Below are 22253 nucleotides of genomic sequence, written 5' to 3' on the forward strand. Positions count from 1 at the left end.
ACATTATGCTGTCTGCTCCTGGCAGGCAGTGGCAAAGTAATAAACTAATTGAGGTTCAGATCCCACCGTATGCTCTTTTAACTAAGAGATGTGAGGTTATGTTACAGATGCGTGCACACTGTTGAATTTCACCTGTCTCTTCACTGTATTTTGCCATATGTATTATACAAATACAAAAAAATTATCTCGTTAATTAATATATTAAAATCACTTCACTTCATTTTTTCTTTCTTTGTGTTATATACCAGATCTTGGATCATCAAGGTCTATTTTTCTTCACTTTTATATTTTCTATCTTATTCAAATACGGGTCTAAAATGTCTCCAGGCATATAATCTTTTTTTTTTTCCCTGTGTGCTAGCTCTCCTTCTCACTTGGTTTTTCACTGTCTTCCATTTTTCTGTGTTTCTTCTTTCTCATTAGCTCTATGTTCCATCTGTCTCCTCTCCTACTTTCTCTTTCCATTCATCTTTGTCTGTTCATTTAGTTTTACAAAGGAATCTAGGATTCAGATAATTGAGATTCACTTTCTTACGATGAACAGATTAGTGTGGTAATGAGGTCTTACCAAGGTGCACAAAGGAACAGCCAGCTTCCTACGTGCACCTTGGTAAGACCTCATTACCACACTAATGGAAGGGAAACTTCACCAGCAGAACCTACAAGGATCCTATGTGTGCACCTCAGTCAATGAAAAAAGTAAGAAGGGTTATCAAGTGTTAGAGAAATATAATTAATGTTAAAAGATACCTCACCTAAGCTCCTAAACCACTCTTTCTGCTGTTACCTAACATACAGGGGGATACCAAACTTCTCTCCCCCACCCAAAACTTGCTGTCCTTGTAGGATCTGCTGGTGAAGTTTCCCTTCCATAGGAAAAGCATTACAGAAGCTGTCTAGGGATGTTGCTGATCTTTGGATAATAGGAAGAATGGTTAACCAGAGTTTAGAATGTCAGGGCTGCTCAGTGCTAGTTTAATATTAGTTTGTTTTAAGAGACAGTAGATGATTTTTGCTGGAAAATAAAAGTAAATATTTTATCAGGGTTATCAGTAAACAAAAAACAACCCTAATGTTTAAAGGAAGAGATCAAGTAATAACATCTAGAAAAATAAGACTAGTATTATAGCACTCACAGCTGAGCTGATGCATCTCTTAGTGATGAGTAAATCTATGTGAGTGTTGCTATGGGAATTTGGCTTAGCGATGCTGGCTTGAATGCATGGACAGTCCTTATGTAATATTCATGACCTCTAGCACAGCTGCCATAGCAGCTTACAGAGAAACTGCCAGCAGACCTTGACTTTTTAAAACTGTATTTCCATACATCAAAACAAAGTTCTCACTTCAGTTGGCAGAGGAATAGTCCCCAGGTCTGACACTGTCTCTAACTGTGAGACAGTTTACAAACAAAAGAAGTAGTGAAGGAATTACCACAGTCAAACTCATATAACAATGTGGTTTTAGTCGTATGAAAAACATACAAAGTAATGTTTTAAATAATTTCTGCATTAAAATGCATTAAGACAAGCACAGGAGAAGCAGTGTGTTGCTTGAGCCAAAGGGTTTTAAAAATAACAGTTGCAGTGGTGATGGGATGAAGGACAGAAATGATTTTAGGTGTGTGTTGGCTGATATTTAAATTAATCTAGATTACATAATATGTGTTGCTTGCTTTTTACAAGCTATTTCCAGAGACAGTTACAGATTAAACTTAATTTGAATTCACTGCCTCTGAAATATAGGATATATTTTGCTACTTTCATTTATGGATCAATTGTTCACCTTAGTGATACATAATAAAATTAGTGAAACAGTACCATGGGTTCACAGGATTTCACTCTTCACTGCACCAAACTGCAAACGGTGGATTGTTTTCTAGTCTCTGTGTCTGTCTCCCTTTTGTCTTAATATGCCATCAGTCAGAACCAAGTGTCACAGCTGCATTTAACTTTTTCCTCTCTTTTTTAATATGCGAGTGAAAACGTTGATCCTAAATAAAATAATGAGAATTATATTTGCCGTACGTATTAGTGAAGATGACTTACATGAATAATTCAGAGGCTGACAGAAAATGACAGGCTGAAGAGTAGACATAAAAGCATAGAACTATTTCATGCACTTAGTGGAAACAGTTTGATGTCTATTTTCCTTTTTTGCTGTTCAGGAAAACACCTTAAAACTGGAGAAGGAGGTGTATCCACAAGATATATGGTGGCACATAGCAGCTTTGGATTTTGAATTAGGTAGATTGAGACTGTGTGCTGGTTAAATTGAATCTAATATGGCAGATTGCAAACTGAAATAGTGTCAAAAAGGGGAAATGTAACAAGCTAATAGTTTTGCCTTAAACATCCAATCTATTAACAAGGATTAGTACTTCTGGGAAATGGTTAAGTTCATTATGCTGAGTCACTGTGGGTGCATCTACACATGCAAGTAATGCTATGTGATAAACTCTGGCACAGCCCATGCCAGAGAAGACTGCTCCTGGGCGCAGTGTTTACACATGTACCTGGGACTGCAGCACCCTAAACTAGGGTGGAGCATCCCAGGCTGGCAGAGGCCACGGGGAGTCAGCCCCGGGCTCTGGGTGGCAGTGGAGGACTGCAGAGGGGCTGACTAGGGCACAAGGGTGGTACAGTGCACGGCTAGGCGGCAGATAGCCCCCAGACTGTAGCACCCTCATGCCCGACCCAGCCCCTGTCACCATCTACACATTCATTTCAGTGCATGTAATGACTCCTTGTGGCATGTTTGATTAACCTGACTTTGATGGAAGGTGAGGCCATGGCCATACAAACAGAGGGTATGTGCAGATGTTACACTTAGATTGATCTAACTAGGGTTAAGTCAGTCTAAGTGCCAATCTGTACATACATTCAGGGAGGTTAGATCAGGAAAAAAAAATTACCAGCCTGATCTAATTTAGCTCACCTGAGACAGAGGCGACTGCTAGGGGAGGAGTGGGGGGGCACGTTCCACACCCCCCCCCCCCCCCCCCCGAGATTGGCCCTTGACTCAGCATCACTCAGAACAGGGCAGTGTTTTTGCTGCATGGACCGGCAGCATGTTGGCGAGGGAGCACTAAGCTGCGACACAAAAGTATAGGAGTGGATATGGAGCTTTTGGCCCACCCAAAAATTGTGCCCCCCCCAGACTCAGGAGGCACCAGTCACCCCTGACCTGAGAGGTGCACTAATGTAGATTGGGAAGCAGCCACTTTTCCTAGCTCTAGGTCTGCACTTTTCCTATCCACCCTCCCCCTGTTGAGCCCCAGCTCAAGTCTGGGATCATGCCCGGTATGCAAAGGCCAATAAAGATACCAGGGGTGAAAGTACAAAGAAGGTTTATTGCTAGCAGTAAAAGGTGCGAGCGGAATAATTTCACGTAACAAGCACCCCGATCACTATATCTAAGCATCTTTTATACAGAAGTTTTCACCAGCGTGCTTGTTTGCTGATTGGTTGTAAGGAGTGACGCAAGGAGTTCTTTACTGAGCATGTCTCTATACCTGTGTTTTAGCCATGTATCTCATTTACATACATGTGTTTCATTAGCATACTTCTTCCCCACCTAGGGGTGTGATTTTTAGTATTTTAATGAGCCCTTTAACCCAGTACTCTGCTTCTGCTTTTGTTTTCAAGCCCCCTTTATCTAGGACTGTCTCCTCCTTATCATTGCAGATGGGCATTTTTCACATAGCATTCTCTTCTGCTTTGTCTTTGAGTAGAGGCTTCTAGGTCACTCCTTACACCCCCAACTCCAACCAGGCTATTGTTAGCCCCCTGACTTCTCTCCACCCTGAGACAGATGACTCACCACCCCCCCTCCCCATGAACACTCCCCATGGACCTGCCCACCCTTCCCCCACCCCACCTTATTCAGTGTTCCCAGTATGGCTTCTGGCACCAGCAAAGCTGTGCACAACTGGGACCCAAACTATGATCACATGCATGATCATAGATCAGGTCCCAGGAATGTCTGCACGTGGCCAGTGTTACTTCAAGACAGAGAAACTCAATGCATAAGCCCTCAAGCTTTGGAGCACCAACTTGCAACAGAGTCAGAGGAAGAAATTACCGTGTTCTGTGAAAAAACCCTGAATTGAAACTGGGGTAGATTTTCTTGGGTTTGATAGAGTTACCTTAGTTGAAGGAGTTGCACCAGATTCTAGAATCATAGAAGTAGGGTCGGAAGGGACCTTGTAGATCTTCAAGTCCAACCCCCTGCCTGGGCAGGAGGAAAACTGGGCTCAATTGACCCCAGTCAGGTAGGCATCAAGCCGCTTCTTAAAGACCCCCAGGGTAGGTGGATCGCTATCACCCAGATGATTGCAACTGTTTTGTTTTCTTAGGGCACTGGGGTTTTCTAGGCTAGCCTGTCCACAGTCTGAAAGTTACGAAGGTGAGAGATGGCCTGGCATGTTCCCTGAGCAATCCTGAGTCAGGAACCCTAATAGTAACCAAGATGGAGTAAAGGTATTGACCTGATCTTTATTTCTGTTTTCTTACTTGCTTAAAAATGTGAGCCTTAAGGACTCAAAAGCCAGAAATAAAATATCCTCCACATTTATTATTTTTTTTAAATCTCATGTTTTTCAATTTACAATGATCACAGAATGACTTAGAATTTTTGAAGCCTGGAGGTTGGCAGCATTTACAAAAATAAAATGTAGTGAATAAATAAAGACAGGTCATAGAGTCATAGCTAAGTAAGGCAGGAAGAAAACTCAAGAAGTCATCTAATCCAAACCCCTGCCTGAGGCAGGATCATCCTCCTCCAAATTATCCCATACAACCATAATCTAAACTCTGCATAAAACTACCTTTAATCCTGACACAGAATAAACTTAACAACTTAACCTGCCATGGGTAAAGCAGGGGTACCATGGCAGCCAATGTTCTACTTCTATAAAATTATGTCAATATACAACTTTTTAAATAATAACAGCTCAAGAGGTCCCAGGTAGAAGGTCATGCCCCTCACTACAGAAGAAGGCAAAAACTCCCATAGTCCATACCAATTTGCTGTGAGGTAAAATTCCTTCCTGACTCCAAATATAGTAATTATCATAGAATCATAATAGCATAGGAAATTATGGTCGGAAGGGACCTCAGGAGGTCATCTAGTCCAATCCCCTGCTCAAAGCAGGACTATCCCCAACCAGATCATTCCAGCCAGGGCTTTGTCGGGCCAGGCCTTAGAAACCTCCCAAGTTGGAGATTCCATCACTTCTCTAGATAACCTGTTCCAGTCCTTCACCACCCTCCTAGTGAGAGAGTTTTTCCTAATATCCAACTTAAACTTCCCTTGCTGCAACTTGAGACTATGGGTCTGACCCTGCGCAGAGAGGCAAGACCCTCTAACGAAGAACCTCTGGCTTTTGCTACTAGCAGGAGAATCGGCACACCCCAGTTGAAGTCCCCAGCCTTAGCTGTAGCCAACAACCAATGCCTCTGGGGAGGCTTAAAAACACCCTGGCACATATAACAAAAAAAATGTTATGGAGGAGGCATGAGGCAGGAACAACAACCAAAGCCTAGAATAATGGGAAATATCCATGGTAGAAAATAGGCATAGCTACACACAGTTCATCCCTGACCAATGGCTGTCCAACCTCTTCTTGAACACTTCCAGTGATGGAGAGTCCACAACTTCCCTAAGCAGTCTATTCCACTGCCTCGCTATTCTCACAACGAAGTTTTTCCAGATATCCAATCCAAACTTACTTTGCTGCAACTTCAAGCCACTGGTCCTTGCTCTTTTCCTTGCCGCAAGAGAGAAAGGATGTTTTGCCTCTTCTTTACAGCAACTCTTCAAGTATTTGGTGTTTGCTGTCATATCCTCTCTTAAGCGTCTTTTCTGCAAGCTGGACATGTCTAGCTCCTTCAGCCTCTCCTCATATGACTTGCCTGCTGAGCTCTTGATCATCTTTGTTGCCTGCCTCTGGACCCTCTCTAACTTCTCCATATCCTTTTTAAAATGTGGAACCCAGAACTGCACACAGTGCTTCAGATGAGGCCTAACCAGTGATGAGTAGGTAAGTAGGCCTGTGCAAAGTGGCTAGTATTCAATTTGGATCCGTCCAATTTGGAGGGCAGTGATTTGATTCGGTGATTCAAATCACTGTCCTGAATTGATTCAGCCAAATCTGATTTGGAGATTCAGCTGCTGTCAAATCTCCAAATCACCCAGTCCCATCTCCCGCCTTCTTTCCCAGCTGAGCAATGGCTGCCCCACCCACCCCAGCTCCTGGCTCTTTGGAAAAAAAAAAAGCCCCAACTCACCGAGTGCTGCCAGGTGGGGAGGCAATCCCCACTGCTCCCCATTGTCCCACGCTGTGTGGGGTCTCTTCACGAGTCCCCTGACCCCCCCCCTCCACTGTCCCAGCCCCCCCATAGCTACCTTGCTTGCCCAGCCCTGGCCCTTTAAGAAAAGCAAACCAAAACCCCCTAACTCACTGGTTCCTGCCTGGCAGAGGGGTGATCCCCGCTGCCCCCCATCACATGGGAGGCTCTTCCATGAGCCCCGCAAGGCCACTGCAGGAGCTGGTGAGTTCGAGGGGTATTTTTGCGGGGGGGGTTCTTAAAGGGCCGGAGCTGGGGCAGGCGGGCAGCCGTGAAGGGGCTGGGGGAGCGGGGGGAGGGTTGAGGGGGCTCATGACTGAGCCCCCTGATGCAGCATGGGGCAGTGGGGGGCAGCAGGAATCATCCCCCTGCCCAGCAGCACCCAGTGAGTTGGGGCTTATTTTTAAAGGGCTGGGAGCTGGAGCAGGTGGGGAGGCTGGGGGAGTGGGCAGGGGTCGTGGGGCTGGGGGAGCAGGCAGGGGATGGGAGCTGGCAGGGGTCCCCCCATGGTCCCCTTTTCTCCTTCAGCCCCCCCTCCCCTGCCCTCCACTTACCAGCATGGAGTCTGGCTGCAGCTTCCTGCTGCAGTGGTTGGGGACTGCCCAAATCATCGAAGCTCTCCGAATCTTTTCCAAAGATTTGGGGAGCTTTGAATCTATTTGGACCGTTTTATTGGTCCCCTGATTTGATTCGGATTTGGATCAAATCAGCACCCAAATCTTCGCACAGCCCTACTAAATAGGCACTATCCCCTCCCATGTTTTGCACCTAATGGTTCTATTTATGCATCCCAAAACCACATTTGTCTTTTGTGCTAATGTATCCCACTGCAGAATCTTATACAGTCTGTGGTCTACCAAGACTCCCAAGTCCTTTTCCATTGAGATGCCATCCAACTATGTGTCACTCATTGTGTATTTGTGTTTTTAATTATTCCTCCCAAGGTATAGCATCTTGCATTTCTCTCCACTGAATGTCATGCTATTAGATCTAGCCCAACTTTCTGATCTGTTGAGATCCTTATCAACTGTGCTTGCATCCTCTAACATGTTCACAGTTCTTCCCAGTTTTGTGTTGTCCACAAACTTTCTCAAGAAGCTTTCTATGCCAGCATCTAAATTGTTAATAAACCAGTTGAAAAGCACCAGGCTGAGGACAGACCCCTGTGGGACTTCACTCAAAGCCTCCTGCCATGCTGACATGGACCTCTTAATAATAAAGGTAATTTTGTTTGTTCCCTTGCCAATATAAAACTATTTTCCCGATAGCATACAGAAAGTGATTATGAAGTGATGGAGGAGGAGAAAACTATTTGAGGTCAAAATGGATGAGGGACATTTGATATGAATGTCATGTGGACCAAGGTACTTTTGAAAAAAGAAACTCAAAATTTTGCCTCTGACACTTCATCAGTGCCAATAATGTTCCTTTTTATGTTTCTCCCATAAGTGTTTTTGGGATTCATCTTTCATTAATCATTCACCATCTGGAATACTCGCACTGAGCTAGTCCCTAAAGCCACTATCTTCTTTCATTTATCTTCAGTGTTCAACTTTAAATTTTGGCTTCATTGTTCAATTTTCTAGGTTTTGCCTTTTAGATTATAAGCTTCTTGGGGGAGGCACTGCATCCTTTAAATATATCTGTAAAGTACCCAGCATATGCTAAGTATTATGTCACTTTAAATAATTAAGTATAATTATTTGTAAAATATTAGTGACTAAAAGGGTTAGTTAGTGATTCTCAGCTGCGGTGCAGCAGCATCCTCAGGTGCTGCAAGCTCCTTTTAAGGGTTATATGGTGGCTGGCCCCTGTGCAAGGAGGTAATCACTCTCCTCCACCCAGCTAGTGCCCCAAACCTACCCCAGGATCCTGCATCCTGCAGACAAACCACACCTGAACCTCCTGTTGCTATCTGCTATCTCTGGGAGCTCCTGCTGCTATCCACTCCCCCACCTGCAGCAGCCTTTTTGCTGGCTGCCCCCAGGCAGCATACTCTGCCATGGGTGAGTGACCAGATAGGCAAACATGGAGCCTCAGAGCTACACATTTCAGCAAAGTTCACTCCCCCACTCCCTTTGCTTCTTCTACAAGCTCAGGGCCAGAGGGAGGGGCTACAAATGTAGGTGACTCCTGAGAGGAACGATCCCAATTGTAGTGCTCAGGGTGCAGACTGGGGATGGGGAGAGGGAAGACGGTGGAAAGAACAAGGCACAATAGGGTGGGAGCCTGCCTCCACTGCCCTTACCTGGCATTTGCTAGATTCTAACTCAGTGGACACCTCTACATGAGATGTTTATTATGGGGCTGACTAATTAGTTCTGCAGTAAATATCTCAGCATCTACACGTGCGGACCTATTAAGCTTCAGTTAACTAATAAGCTCCACCAAGTTTATTATTTGCAAGTACTTTCCCAAAACAGAGTTCTTTAGCGTGCAGCAAGACACGTGTAGAAGCTGACAGGGCTAGCTGGAGCACGAGGGTGCTTCAATGTGGGGGCTGCCTGCTGGCTAGCTCTGCACTGGAGCACCCTTATGCTCCAGCCAGCCCTCTGGAGCATGTTGCTTTGATCTGGGTCAGAGCAGCCCCAGGCTGACAGGCTGACCCCCCAGGCCTCCTGCCAGCCAGGGCTGCTCTGACCCAGATCAACATGCTACTGTCCCTGATGCATGTTCAAACATGGCACCTGGGAGCCTTGAACTCCCATAAGATATGCACCAAAGTTTATTGCTTTGCATTTATTTCATGTGTAGATGTGCCCAGTGATTCTTAATTGGGGTTGCAAACCATCTGTGAACCAGGGGCTCAACCCCTGGCCCATGGGCCAGATCCAGCTTGCTGTGATCCAATCTGCAGGGCTCCTCAAGGGTCTGAAAAATTGGCAGTGGGGGGGTCAGTGGCAATTAACACTGTCACTATGGCCCCCTTATTAAATTTCAAAGGCTCATAGATGGCTCCGTGCACAGGATCTGGCTGGCACATGTGGGACTGGGTCTGGAACAGTGGGTGTGATCTCAGGTGGATGGGGCTGGGGCATTGGACCTGTTCCAGTGCATGCAGCAGACCCACTTTGGTGCATATGGGGCGGGAAGGCAGGCCCATAGTCTGACCCACACCACTCATCTGGCCTGTGGGGATGAAAGGTTGAGCACCACTTCTCTATAGCTTCCAATATTTGCTACTTTTGGAAACAGATTACAGGGCAAGAGTATTAGTATTTTTTATATATAAGGGACTGCCTTCTCCCTTATGCCCCATAGCTATCCCTAAGGTCAGCTGGGGCAACCACTAGTGCCATCAGAACACCAAGTTGACTTGACAAAGCTCATGGGAAGGTTGTTACTTTGTAGTTACCCATCAGCTTTGGAATACCCTCCCCCTTTGGCCCACTACAGTCTGAGTGTTGACATCTTCCAGAAATGCTCTAAGACATTCCTATTTGGCAGGAGTTTATCAAGCCAAGCTAGGCTGGAGCACTGTTGAAGGAGATTTTATTTACTATGTTATTCATTGGCCTTTGTATGTTGTTTGTCTCTTACTATAAGCTGCCCTGAGTCTGTTGGGAGAGGCGGCATATAAATCTAATAACATATTTTTATGTAACATGGTATAAACCTATTTCAACATGGAAACCCACAGTATGGGAACACAAACAATCTTACCTGTGGCTTGTAGCGTCACTGTAAAGGAAAAATTATGGAAAAGCTTATCTGTTTCTAAAATCCTGTAAAATCTAATGTGGGACTCCAAATATCAAAATAACTTATGTCTACTTATATGCTTATTGCATGGCATCACTGTAGGGCATGCTTATGTTTGTTTGGGTATTAGTTAGTAGTTCTATATTTTACCTTAATTTGGAGTTTCCCACATTTGTAATGTCTGTTTACTTTCCTATTTACTTTCTGCATTTGGAAGTTAGGGATTTGGAATGAAGGTCCATATCTCACACTTGAGGTGAGGTGTTTGCCTTGTACAGCAGAAATCCTTCTGCATGTATGGAAGGGGGATGCTCTGGAGCTAGAGTACCTTCCCAGAAAACACAGAAGTGTTGTCAGACAGAGAAGTTGTCTTATAAATGGAGCTGATAGTAGGCAGCAATAGAATGTTTAAAAATGGTAACGTGCTTAGGTTAAGTCATCTACTACTGAGAACACTTGATACAGTCCCTCGCATCCAACTGATTCATTTTGGAGCAACAAAATTGTAAAACGCAAGTTAGCAGCAGAGGAAGAATGAGGATTATTTGAGTTATTGCTGTCATTGTTGCCCAGTATTTAAGTGAGATGAGCTGTTGTCTCGCTTCAGCCACAGTCAATAACCTTAATAATCATTAATATTTTCATTAGCCAAAAAAAGAACATGGATCTATGTAAAAGTATTTTGAAAACATTTTTGGATTCTAGAAAGAAGGATTTTTGTATGCTTGAAATATTTCAGTAGGTTTTTAAAGTAACTATTCATTTAGGAATACGGGATTTTTCTCCCCCTTTTCCCTCACTTCTTTTTTTCCTTTTTCCTTCTTAGTTTTACTCCTTGGAAAAAGGCGGGGGGGGGGGGGGGGATAACAGGGTTCCCTGGGAAAGCAAGGACCTAGTTCTCTTTATTACATTAGCTTATTAGCAACTTATTTTTTTCCAACGTAACCTATGCACAGTATATCAGTGAGTTTAAACTACGTGTAAAGTTTGAACAATCTGTTCCGTAATTAAAACGATTCAGAGCAAAAATGGACTGACATTAGGTGTTAATCAAAAATTGGATCTTTCAAGATACTTCAGAGTAAGTTCTTAAGCCATTTAGTGGACTTTATAAACTCTCAGAACATAAATTCTGTGGCCAAAGGAACAGAATGGTTCCGTAATTTGGGGAATGCGTTGTATTTTCTTCATGTAACAGAGGTTGAATCCTTGTCTTATACATAAAACAGGTTTGTCTCTGAGTTGTGACAAGGGCCTCCATACTGTACAGTATGGAGATGCATCTTTTAAATTTATGATGATTCAAAGAATTCCCAGTGGAGTTTTTGACATGTTCTTTCAGAAATATGCTTCTTATTCTCAACTTCACAAAAATATGATGTGCAATATAAATCGATAAATACATGCAACTACTACTTTCTACCTAAAATGTAGACACTATGGTAAAGTTAATGCACCAAGTATGATCTACCAAATCTAAATTGAAATCTACACAATTATCCACAAAGTTGTCCTACTGATTAAGAAAAATACTTCTTTTAAGATCAGCATAAGCATTTAGTCAGTTGCATAAACCTTGGTTAAGTGAATCTTGCTGATAAATTTTATTCGTACTATGCTGTTCCTCTTTGATGAGTGTCCTGGACTGTTATTGGGAGTAAAAGTGGCTGGCTGTCTTATATGGAGTAGTTAATGTAGAAGCCTAACTCCATGGTATCTCACTGTGATATGATGAATTTATCATAGATGCAGCCCAAATACATCAATTGATGCAAGAGCCATTGAAAATTTCACAGTCCCATTTTGCAGAACTCAAGGGCTAGGGACAGACATTCAAAAAGCCTGAGCCTGAATTGATTCAATTCTTGCAGGTTAGTTTAACCTGGCTAGGCTAAATCAGTTTTGTAATTGGACAGCCATCCCAAAAATGCAGGCACATGCCTGCACTGGCTCAGGCTAGAAGCCCGGGGGCGCACTAGAGTAGCCCGCCCTTCCTTCCACAGGGCTGAGCTGAGGGGGGCATGGCCAGACCCCAGCAGGACACTTTGATTAGCCCAGCAGGGAATTGATAACACTGTTTATCACCCTGTAACTCAGTGTTTATCACCCCATCAAGAAAAACACACGGGGACATTACCAGCTATCTGTTGATTCTGCCTGGGGATTTCCTGCTTAGCAGGGAGTGGTGAGGGGGAAGTGGGGAGCAGCCTGCAGTCTCTTGAGCAGCAGCCAGGCAGCAGAGGGGAGGGGCTGGGGACAGGGAGGGGTTCTGTTACAGGTTTAAACCAGTTTCTGATCACTTAAACAAGTTTATGTGTAATGCCTGTCCCTAGCCAGGCTGATATGGGCTTGTGAAAACACCTTTAGGCAAGTATATGCCCTCCAATTTGGATTTTCCTTGTGAGCATTTTGTTTCTACCACTGAATATCAAATAATAACTTCAGAATGCTGTGATAAGGATTAATTAGTTTTAGTTTGTGCAGGACTTTGAAGATATAATGTGGCTAAAGCCCCTATCACCTATGAAACTATGAAAAGGCAATAGAATCGGCATTTTTTACATACAACTTTGCAGTGTTTAAGCAACCACATGCTCTTAAAGCTGTTCAGAAACATGAGACATTCCTAGCAGTCCTGTATCTTCAAAGTGTAATAAAGGCAAAGGAGGAAGCATCTCTAAAAGCAAGTCTAAGACTTTTACCCAAGCTACTTAGATTATTTTGACTAGAGATGTCAGAATGTTCAATTGGAAGATAAGTTTCCCTTGCCTCCGTATGATTCCATCCATTCACCATATATTCATTGATGTATTTGAAAATGGAAATTTTTAATATATTAGAATTTTCAGGTTCAGTTGAAGATAAAAGGTTGTTAATGCAAAACACAATGGGCTGAGTGTAGTTTGCTTTCACCTCTTGCTTTTTCTCAAGGGTTTTTACTTAGGTTTTCCAGTTAAACTAAAAATGAAAAGAAACATTTACAGATCTGTCATCTTAGAACTCAACTGCACATATTGAGAGAGAGCAAATGCACTAATAAAAGAGTACTGTAAAGGATCAATGTTGTCATGTTATAGAGTCAATTGTGAGTATCAATTCTTAGAGGAATTTTATAGTAAAAAAAAATAAATGAATCCTGATTCTTTCTTTATTTTGACACCCTACTCAACAAACTTGCACGGTTTCGTTTTCGTGTACTTTACTCCAGTGCCCCATACTGAGCCACCTCACACTGTGGAACCAGACTACCACATGTAAGAGAACTTTTGCCTTCTTTTGATTTTTTCTTCTTTGAAATCTAAATTCAACCCCACATAATATATTTATTCCCATCTGATTTCATGTTTTAGAGTAATATCTTCAAATTGATACTAAGTCTAGAACTCCCATAATGGAAGAGTAGTTCATGCCGCTATTTGTAAGGAACCCAAAATTTGTTGTGTTGGTTCATACAGCTGCATTCTGTCTTTCAGTTTAAGGATTGGTGGGCGAGTCGGGGGAGGTAGTTTTGTGAATGTAGACCAGTTTCTCTGTTTGGATGACAGTTCTGTGATATGTATGAGGTAGAAGTGTCACAGTTTAGACCTTTCTGCTCCTTTTGATCCACTCAGCATCTCTGCAAACCCTTCCCACAAAACATCCAGCTGACAGATGCTTTTTCATCTCTGGAACATAGTTCTATGATTTTCTCACCACTGAGACTAGTCTTAATTTCGTTGAGGGATTATGGAAAAAATATTCATCTTTTTTCAATGGAAAAACTTCTGCACACAGTAGAAAATTATAAATGCACATTTTTTCAGGGTGGGAACCACTTAAAAATTACTCTCTTCCTCTATTTCATTTCCTTCCTTCACTTTTCTTGCTTTTGGCTTCTTTATATTTCACATACAGTATTCCAGGAATAGGTTACTCTTGGGTATCTGTCAACCTGTAAAACAAAGCTGTGTGAATAACTGATTTCTTAGTTTGTGAGCAGTTTCCCTCTTTCTTCCCCTCACAAAACACATTTCATTGCAGGTTAACCAGCAAGTTGTTGTTGTTATTTTTTTAAGTTTTGTTTCAAAATAAGTATTTTGCTTCATGCATTAATTTAAAGAAAGACAAAGGGACCTACATGGATTTGCATGAAAATTTCCCTGGGAATTCTGTACTGTTTTTATTAAAATCTTACAAGCATCTCTCAGTAGAATTTCCTAATGATATTGTGTAAGATGGTAGGAAACTAAATTGATTGATTGCATCTGTTATTTTTGTAGCAATTCATACATTAATTTGATTTTGACATGTCTTGAAATGTTGAGATCGATACCAAAAAACAAACAAAATGTTTGTAATTTAAACAGGAAAATGTTTTTATTGCAGATTATTTTATCATAGCGCAGATTTTTTTAATTTAGTAGAGTAGTTTAAATCTTAGTTGCACAGTAGATTTTGCTTCTTTTTTAACTTTTCATAATAAACTGTTGTAATTATTATCTTCCCTTCTAAAGAAATGTCATGTTTTCCATAGCTTGCAGTGTTCACATGGTATAAAACACTTGAGATGTTTAGCATGCTTCATCTCAGGTACAGAATTTGCTGAAGACCCCAGAAAACTAAGTGCATTTTGTTTGTTAGCAACAGGTATGTTGCTATAGGATAGGTCTATTAAAGGCTTTTATGGATATTGAACTTGCAGCATGAATTCTTTATGCAACCTTGTGCTTAGTTATTGTGTTTAGTCTAGTTTAAATTGGAAGCTGGGCAGAGATACAAAATTTAAATACTAGCATCTGTTGTTTCTGGTTAAGGGGTTTGTGTGTGGGGGTTAATTCAACAACTCCAAATACTTTGCAGTGTCAATCAAACAGACTTTTAAACCAAATTTGTATCTAAGATGCTTATGTAATTGATAATGCAGAGGTTGTGATTGCTGCATTGACACAAAATCTGATCTGAGAAACGGAACGTTTGTTTGTTAATGGCTAGCAATTTCTGCACATATGTGATTAATGAAATTCATTCCACACTGTGGGAGAGGTGGTTAGCTGTGTTAGTCTGAAGTCAGGTAGAAGATAGGGTAGGGTGTACTAACTGCATGATTAGTCTCTAAGTTGCCACTCTGCCCTACCATCTGCCACTCTCCTTTGTTTAAATCAAAATTTAATTTCTTGAAGAATTTCTATAACATAGAATGCATTTGTTTTACAAAGCAATGCAAATCAGAAAGGATATTTTAAAACTGCTTAAGAGCCAAGAGAAGAACAATAATAGAAAAGTAACAGATTCAAAATATATTAGTCATAATTTTAAAATAAATGTTATGAGTTATTCACAAGTATCTTACCATTTATTAGAGTTCATCTTTATCTTTCATCTTTATTTACATCGTGTTTAGAGATTGTTCATTGGCATTGCCAGTTTAAACTGTAAAATGTACAGAACATTTCTGCTATGAAATAGCATTATTTTCATTACTTACCTAAAGTACCAGCTTTTACTCATGGGCCAGGTACGGACATTGCACATAAACCAGCATAAGTAATTGGAAACTGATCTATGCCCGTAATGGAACAGAAGTTTAATGCACATAGACCTGTTTAAAAATGGTAGAACCCACTCCAAGATAGACCTGGATAGATGTAATATTAGACTTAAGTGACTTAGGTTAGTCTGGTCTACTGAACTTCTGTACCAGACCCCTAGTGCCTCAAGTTAGATCACAATCCCCTGGCATCCCAGGCTGCTTTGCAGGCCCCCAGTAATCCCCCTCTAGGTCCACACTCATCTGCTCCAGCTGAGTGAGTTCTTACAGAGCCGGCTTCAGGCAGGAGGAAGAGCTGGGGGCCCTGCCAGCTGCCCATGGTGATTGGGTGGCAAAGGAGGGAGGGCCAGTCCCTGCCCCGGCCCCAACCCAAGCCCGAGCCAGGACAGATGGAGCTACATCCTCCCGCATGTAGCTGTCAGCTGGGCCAGGTGGTAGAAGTGGTTGTGGCTTGGAAGAGGGGTCTCAATGGCCAATCAGACTGGGCTCAGCATTCTCGAGCAGCCTGCTGGGAAGCATATAGGAGTACCCGTAATTTGCTGGCCTCAGCCAGTCCAGGCAGCCTGCATGCTCCCATCTCCCCTCCTCCCCCTGCAAAAGAAGAATGTCTGTTTTGTTCATTCCTAGCCTAACCTTATGGCACTTAAAGTGTAAAACTTAGATCGCTTCCACCTCGGCTTTTTGAACAACTGTACTTAGCTATGTTTCCAATTTATCTGGATAATGCTCAGACGATATTCTATACGCCATTCATCTCAATTATTCACGTTTTGTCCCATGTGCCTTTTAAACTTCAAAATCCCTAGTATAGTTAGAAAGAAGCTGCCAGACTCAATTTTCTAAAATGAGCGGATTGTCTAGAGTTTATTACAAGAGTGAGAAGAAGAACCACATTGAGATTCAGGGGATATTTTGGGAGAGATGACTACAATACTTCTGTGTTTTGGAACTAGAGATTCCTCCATAATATTTTTGCACAGGGTGAAAATTATAAATGCATATTTTTAAGGGTGGGAACCAGTTCAGGACTACTGTTCTGTGTTTTCCTCTCTTCTGTTTCCTCCCCTCTACTTTCTCACTTGTGGCTTAAAAGTTGTTTACATGACATTTTTCATCTTCCTACCAGTTTATTCTCCAAATTAGCTTCTCTTTCTCTGTCCTACTTCTTCTGTACAACAATTTATCTTCTATTCTCTTCTGTACCAGATCCCCCTTCATGATGCTAGTTACCAGGTGATACCACATCCTCAGCACACCTGTCTTTCTTTTTGTCCATTCTCCCAGTCCTCTCACCCCCTTCCAGTTCTTTTTTCCTCTCATTAAAATTACTCTTCAGCACTCAGGATTCAGAGTTTTTTGCTGAGCTATCCCTTCTCCCTGGAAGGCCTGTTCTGTTACTCCTTTGCCCAGGTTTCTGAGCTCAGCTCCTTCTAGCTCGGCTGTCTGTCTCCATGGTAACAGACAGGCAGCAGTACAGAGAGAAAGGCAGGAGGGAGTTGCTGTATACTGAGCCTGCCAAGCATAAGACGCAGGAGTGAGCATGGTAGGGAGTGGACCTACTATGTGAAAGGCCCAAGAGCTGCCCTTTGCTGTTGGTCAAAGTGGGGAAACTATGTGAGGAAAGGAGTTGGGGCACCACCTATAACAGAGGTGGGCAAAATGTGGCCTGGGGGCCAGATGCAGCCCATCAGGCCAGTCTATCTGACCCGCGGGGCCCCTAAAAAATTTAGAAAATTAATATTAATCTGCCCTGGGCTGCCTGTCATGAAGCCCTCAATGGCTTGCCGAAACTCAGTAAGCAGCCCTCTGCTCAAACTAATTGCCCGCCTCTGACCTATAGACCTTGAGTAGCAAGTAACCTGAGTAGCAGAGACCCCAGCAATGCAAATAGGTAGCTGCTTTCAAGTTTTGGAAGTCCACACGCTTAATGTACAGACTACAGACTTTTAAAGTTAGCCTCCAATCCCTTTACCGCAGTCCAGCCAGTGTGTTCCAGATTAACTCGCTTCTTCCCCCAATGTGTCAATATTTTAGCAGAATGTCACTTTTTAAGTATTACCTTCCTTTTTGAGTTGAGATGGAACCGGAACCTTCTTTTCACAGAGCACTGAAAATATGGCAAAAGGGTTGTGGGATGCCATGAAATGTGTAGTCTTTTTTATTACAGTTTTTCATACCTTGGTAGTGCTATTCATTATTTCTTATTAGGCTTATTGGGTTTTCTAATTTGTTTTTAGCTATCTGTTTTTATTAGGGTTGTTGGGGGGTTTTCTTATTTTGAGTTTCACTTTGTACCCATTCAGTGCAATCTTTTTTATACAGGTTGTCTTTTTAATCATATAAGGCCGTGTCTACACGCGCAAATTAGCGTGACTAAATTTTGTGATTTTTGGTAGGTGTCTACACGTGCAGTGATTTAGGACTAAAGTTAGTCCCAAGTGCCTCTGGTGCTGCCATGTGCCTCTGTGGCCAGCAGGGGGAGCTCCAGCCTCTAGCCACATGGCTGCCAGCCCAAGGCTGCTTGCTCCCCCATCTCAAGGTACCCTGTGCCCCAGGGAGCAGCTGGCTGAGGCGTAGGGTGCTTCAGCGCAGGGGATCTTCAGTTTGCGGAGACAGGGAGCAGGCAGCCCTGGGCATTTGACCCTGCACATGCCCCTTTGTTGTGCTTTGTGCCACTTTTTTTTTCTATGGGTTATTTTTTTTCAATGGTGTTTGGGTTTTTTTGCTACTGGGAAATACTGGTAGCAAATTTTGCCCCGGTACTGCAAATTAGCAGTGCCATGCACAGTTTAATGTGCAACAAATGCAGGTTGTGGTGCCATAAAGAGGTTTACAGCACCAGAAATCACACATGCCTGGGTGTCTGGATCCAGCTGGTGAGGCTACATCTGGAGTATAGTGTCCAGTTTTGGTGTGCTGTCCCCTCACTACAGAATTATGTGGACAAATTTGAGAAAGTTCAGCAGAGGTCAGCAGAAATGGTTCAGGGGCTGGGGCACATGACTTATGAGGAGAAACTGTGGGAACTGGGCTTATTTAGTCTGGAAAAGAGAAGACTGAGAAGGGATTTAATAGCAACCTTCAACTCCCTGAAGAGTGGTACCAAAGAGGATGGAGCTGGACTGTTCTCAGTGATGGCAGATGACAGAACAAGGAGCAATGGTCTCAAGGTGCAGCAAGAGAAGTGTAAGTTAAAAATTAGGAAAATCTTTCTCACTAGGAGGGTAGTAAAGCACTGGAACAGGTTACCCAGAGACACTGTGGGATCTCTGTCCTTGGAGGTTTTTAAGACTGGGCTAGACAAAGCCTTGGCTGGGATGATCTCGTTGGGGCAGTGGGGCTGATCCTACTTTAAGCAGGGGGTTGGACTAGATGATTTTTTGAGGTCCCTTCCCACTCTTATTTTCTCTTTCTGTGATTCTGTGAAATTATTGAAGTTTAAGGTTTCTACAAATTCATGGAGTTTATGAAGATACTAAATGACATAAAGGGCAATCACAGTAAGGATGATACTTGGTTCCATTTTATGGTAAGGGCTATAAATAGTTGTGGGGGGGGGGTTATGAAGGCAATTCATATCTCCTTAAAGGTGTTGTACAGATCACATGAAGTGAGTGTGGACAGCAGTCATGCACTTGAATTAATATTTCTCTGACTTAAATGGAAGGCACGATGTTTTCAGTGGTGGATTTTAATTCCAGGTTTGCTGACATTGCAGAACGTTTCAAGGTCCATCTACTTTCTCCGGTTTTCCTCTGAGTGAACAGGCTAATTATGACATGCGTTTCAGGGAAAATCTTTTTTGTGTTCTTGTTTGGGGACCTCTTGAATACATTGTTGAAAATATTGTATACATTTTTATTTTAAAAATTCACAAGTAGCTATAGCTTTTGATAAGAGAGAGTTTCTTCCCATTAACACTAACAAATATATGAATATTTAGGGAAAACATGCCCAAAATTTACGCTTCATATCTTCACCCACAACTACAAGGAACAATATTCAGAACACCAGGACCATCATATAACATGTCACAGGTAAAAGTAGGAGAGACAAGGGCATTGATAATGCCCTGCTAATGCAGTGACAGATAAGTAGTTGGTTGATGCATGCTCGGAAGATTCTAGGAAAAAGACTATGCCCCAGGCCATAGAGATAGAGGAAACCCACACAGTCTGACATAGGGGAAAACTTCCTAGATCCTCTGCTTATTTTTAATGGCTGGTCTGAAAATCCTTTTCTTCCATGCAGGTATGTCTCCCTTCCTCTCCCAGGTTTTCCCATCTTGCTTGGGTTTCAAGCCATCAGCAGTAATTGTACTTTTGCCTTAAAGATATTTCCAGTGTATTTCCATATCCAGTTCTCCTACATCTCAAATCCAGATGATCCCCTTAACTGGATGCCTTAGTTTCTTAAAGATAGCCCTTCTAAAGTCCAGGATCCTTGTTCTAGAACTATTCTTCTCCTTCCTAGGGTGTGTCTAGATGAGCCCACATGTGCTTCTTGCAGCATCACAGACCCCTTTGAAACACTGCAAGAGTCATGTGCAGGAACGAGAAAATGTTCCCCACACTGCAAGTTTGCAGCACGGGGGCAAAACTAGATCCCTGGATATCCAGGAGTAAAAAAAACCCACACAGAAAAAAAGTGGGGTAGGCAACCAGAGGCTGGGTCATCCATAGAGATGCTCTGACTTCCAGAGCATTTCTATGGTTAGCCCTCACCCTGGTGCTGAAGCATGCTGCCTGCCCATGAGGGCAGGCAGCATGCCAGCAGCAAGTAGCTTACCCACTGCCAGTAAGTAAGGGGTTGGGGGGCTGGAGGAGGAGGGTGGGGACCATGGGGGGACCCCCGCCTGCCCCCCGATCCCTTCCCTTCCCTTTCCTTCCCTGCCCGGCCCCACCCCCCACCTGCCACCTGAGCCCCCTGAGCCCTTCCCCACCTGGCCCCAGCCCCGACCGCCCTCTAATCCCTTTCCTGCCTGGCCCCATCCCCCCCCCAGCCCCCTGAGCCCCCTCACTCCTACCCCCGCCACCCCAGCATCGGTGGGAAAACTAACAAGCAAACAAACCCACCCCCCAGCACTTAGCAGCAGTATGAGCTGCTGTCCAGGTGATTAGGGCCCCACTTGCACAGTACAGAGCTGGGTGACAGCCCCAGCGGCCCCAGCCTGGGCCCTGCTGGCCCCCGTTGCCTAGGGGGGTTCTCTTGGGAGGCTCGGAGCCCCTACAGCCCCTGCTTGGTGAGTAGAGGCTTTTTTTTTTTGTTTAAGTGCCGGAGGCTGGTGTTGGGGGGGCAGCCATGGAGGGTCTCGGGAAGCAGGGGGTAGGGGCTGGAGGGGCAGCCATTGGGGCTACAGGAGCCGATGGGGGATGAGGCCAGGCAGGGCAGCAATCCAGGGGGCTGGGGGACCAAGCGGGGGTGGGGTGGGGCATGTGGGCCCTGCAGGGGGGGCCATAGCCCCTGTTGGAGAGCCATAGCCCCTGTTGTGGGGGCCATAGCCCCTGAAGGGGGGTGTAGCCCCTGTGGTCGGGAGCAAAATATATGTTTATGTATTCATGAATTCATGAAATGTTTAGCATTCACTTAAGTATTATGATAGTGACACTGGTAGTTTTCCAAATTGCTTTAACTCTGTAGATATAGCAATAAAACATTGCCCCACTGATCACTGTCTCTGTCTCTCTCTCTCTTTATAGTCTTTTGTTTTAATTGTTGAGGAACATGGATTTTGGGGTATTTTACAGAGTGACTTTGGGATTTTTTTATCAAGGATTTTTCAGTTTGCCAATAGGGAACACCAGAATTCCTGCTAGGGAGGCCAGTGGCAGGACCCTGCCTGCTCAGAGCTGGCACCCTGGCCATCTGGCTGTGGATGACCTCCTGTCTAGTTGGGGCCAGGAGGGCATGCTTTGAACATTCAAAGCCGGCCACAACACCCGGAACATCTTCCAGGCTATAGCTACCCAGATGGCCGGGCAGGGAGCATACATGACAGTAGTGCCGCACAAAGGCCAACTCTGCAGCCACAGCCTGCTGGCAGCTGGCCCAGAGGAGCAGATGCCTCATCCAGCTCTGGCAGGTGCATAGCAGGTCACAGCCAGGCAGCAGCCCCCACTGCCAGACTGCTGCAGTCAACATATTGCTGGGGGCAGCACAGGTACTGGCTCTGGGCTCTAACTCCCCCTGGCTGCAGATCCAAGAGGAGCCAGGCAAGGTTATTTTTCCCTAAGTGGCACAATTTGCTCCACAACAAAGTGCATGTCCAAGCACGTGCGCTGAGGCAAAAAGCCCCAACTCAAATTTGCACCGCTTCTATTTGAGCTGCTGCAAGAGCACGTGCTTGCATGTGTGGACACGCCCCTATAGTCTAGTCTATACTGAATTAATTCACAACCACTTGATCCTAGATTATTTCCCACAACTAATTATTTTACAGGGTATTCATTCGGAGGTAAAACTAGTAGGTTTTTTTTTGGGGGGTGGGGGGTGGTAGAGTTGGTACAGTGACCATTAGATAGAGAAAACTATCAGCTAAATTACGTGGAAATATCTGCACCTTTCAGTTTTGTTATCCAGTCTGTATCAAAAAATGGAAGTGATGCGTAATTACTCAATTTCTGAAGTCTCACCGGACTTTGTTGAGATCACTATCTATTTCGACTCTTTCACAA

At 43.7% G+C, this 22253-nt stretch overlaps 1 protein-coding gene across 7 annotated transcripts in view; it reads left to right on the forward strand.

The window, feature by feature from the left end:
• The window catches only part of CACNB2 (calcium voltage-gated channel auxiliary subunit beta 2), a 446893-nt gene that overhangs the window by 315878 nt on the left and 108762 nt on the right, over window positions 1-22253 (forward strand). The gene's annotated exons all lie outside the window — the stretch shown is intronic.

Source organism: Alligator mississippiensis, chromosome 5 (assembly GCF_030867095.1).
Source record: "Alligator mississippiensis isolate rAllMis1 chromosome 5, rAllMis1, whole genome shotgun sequence".
Taxonomy (NCBI): Eukaryota; Metazoa; Chordata; order Crocodylia; family Alligatoridae; genus Alligator; species Alligator mississippiensis.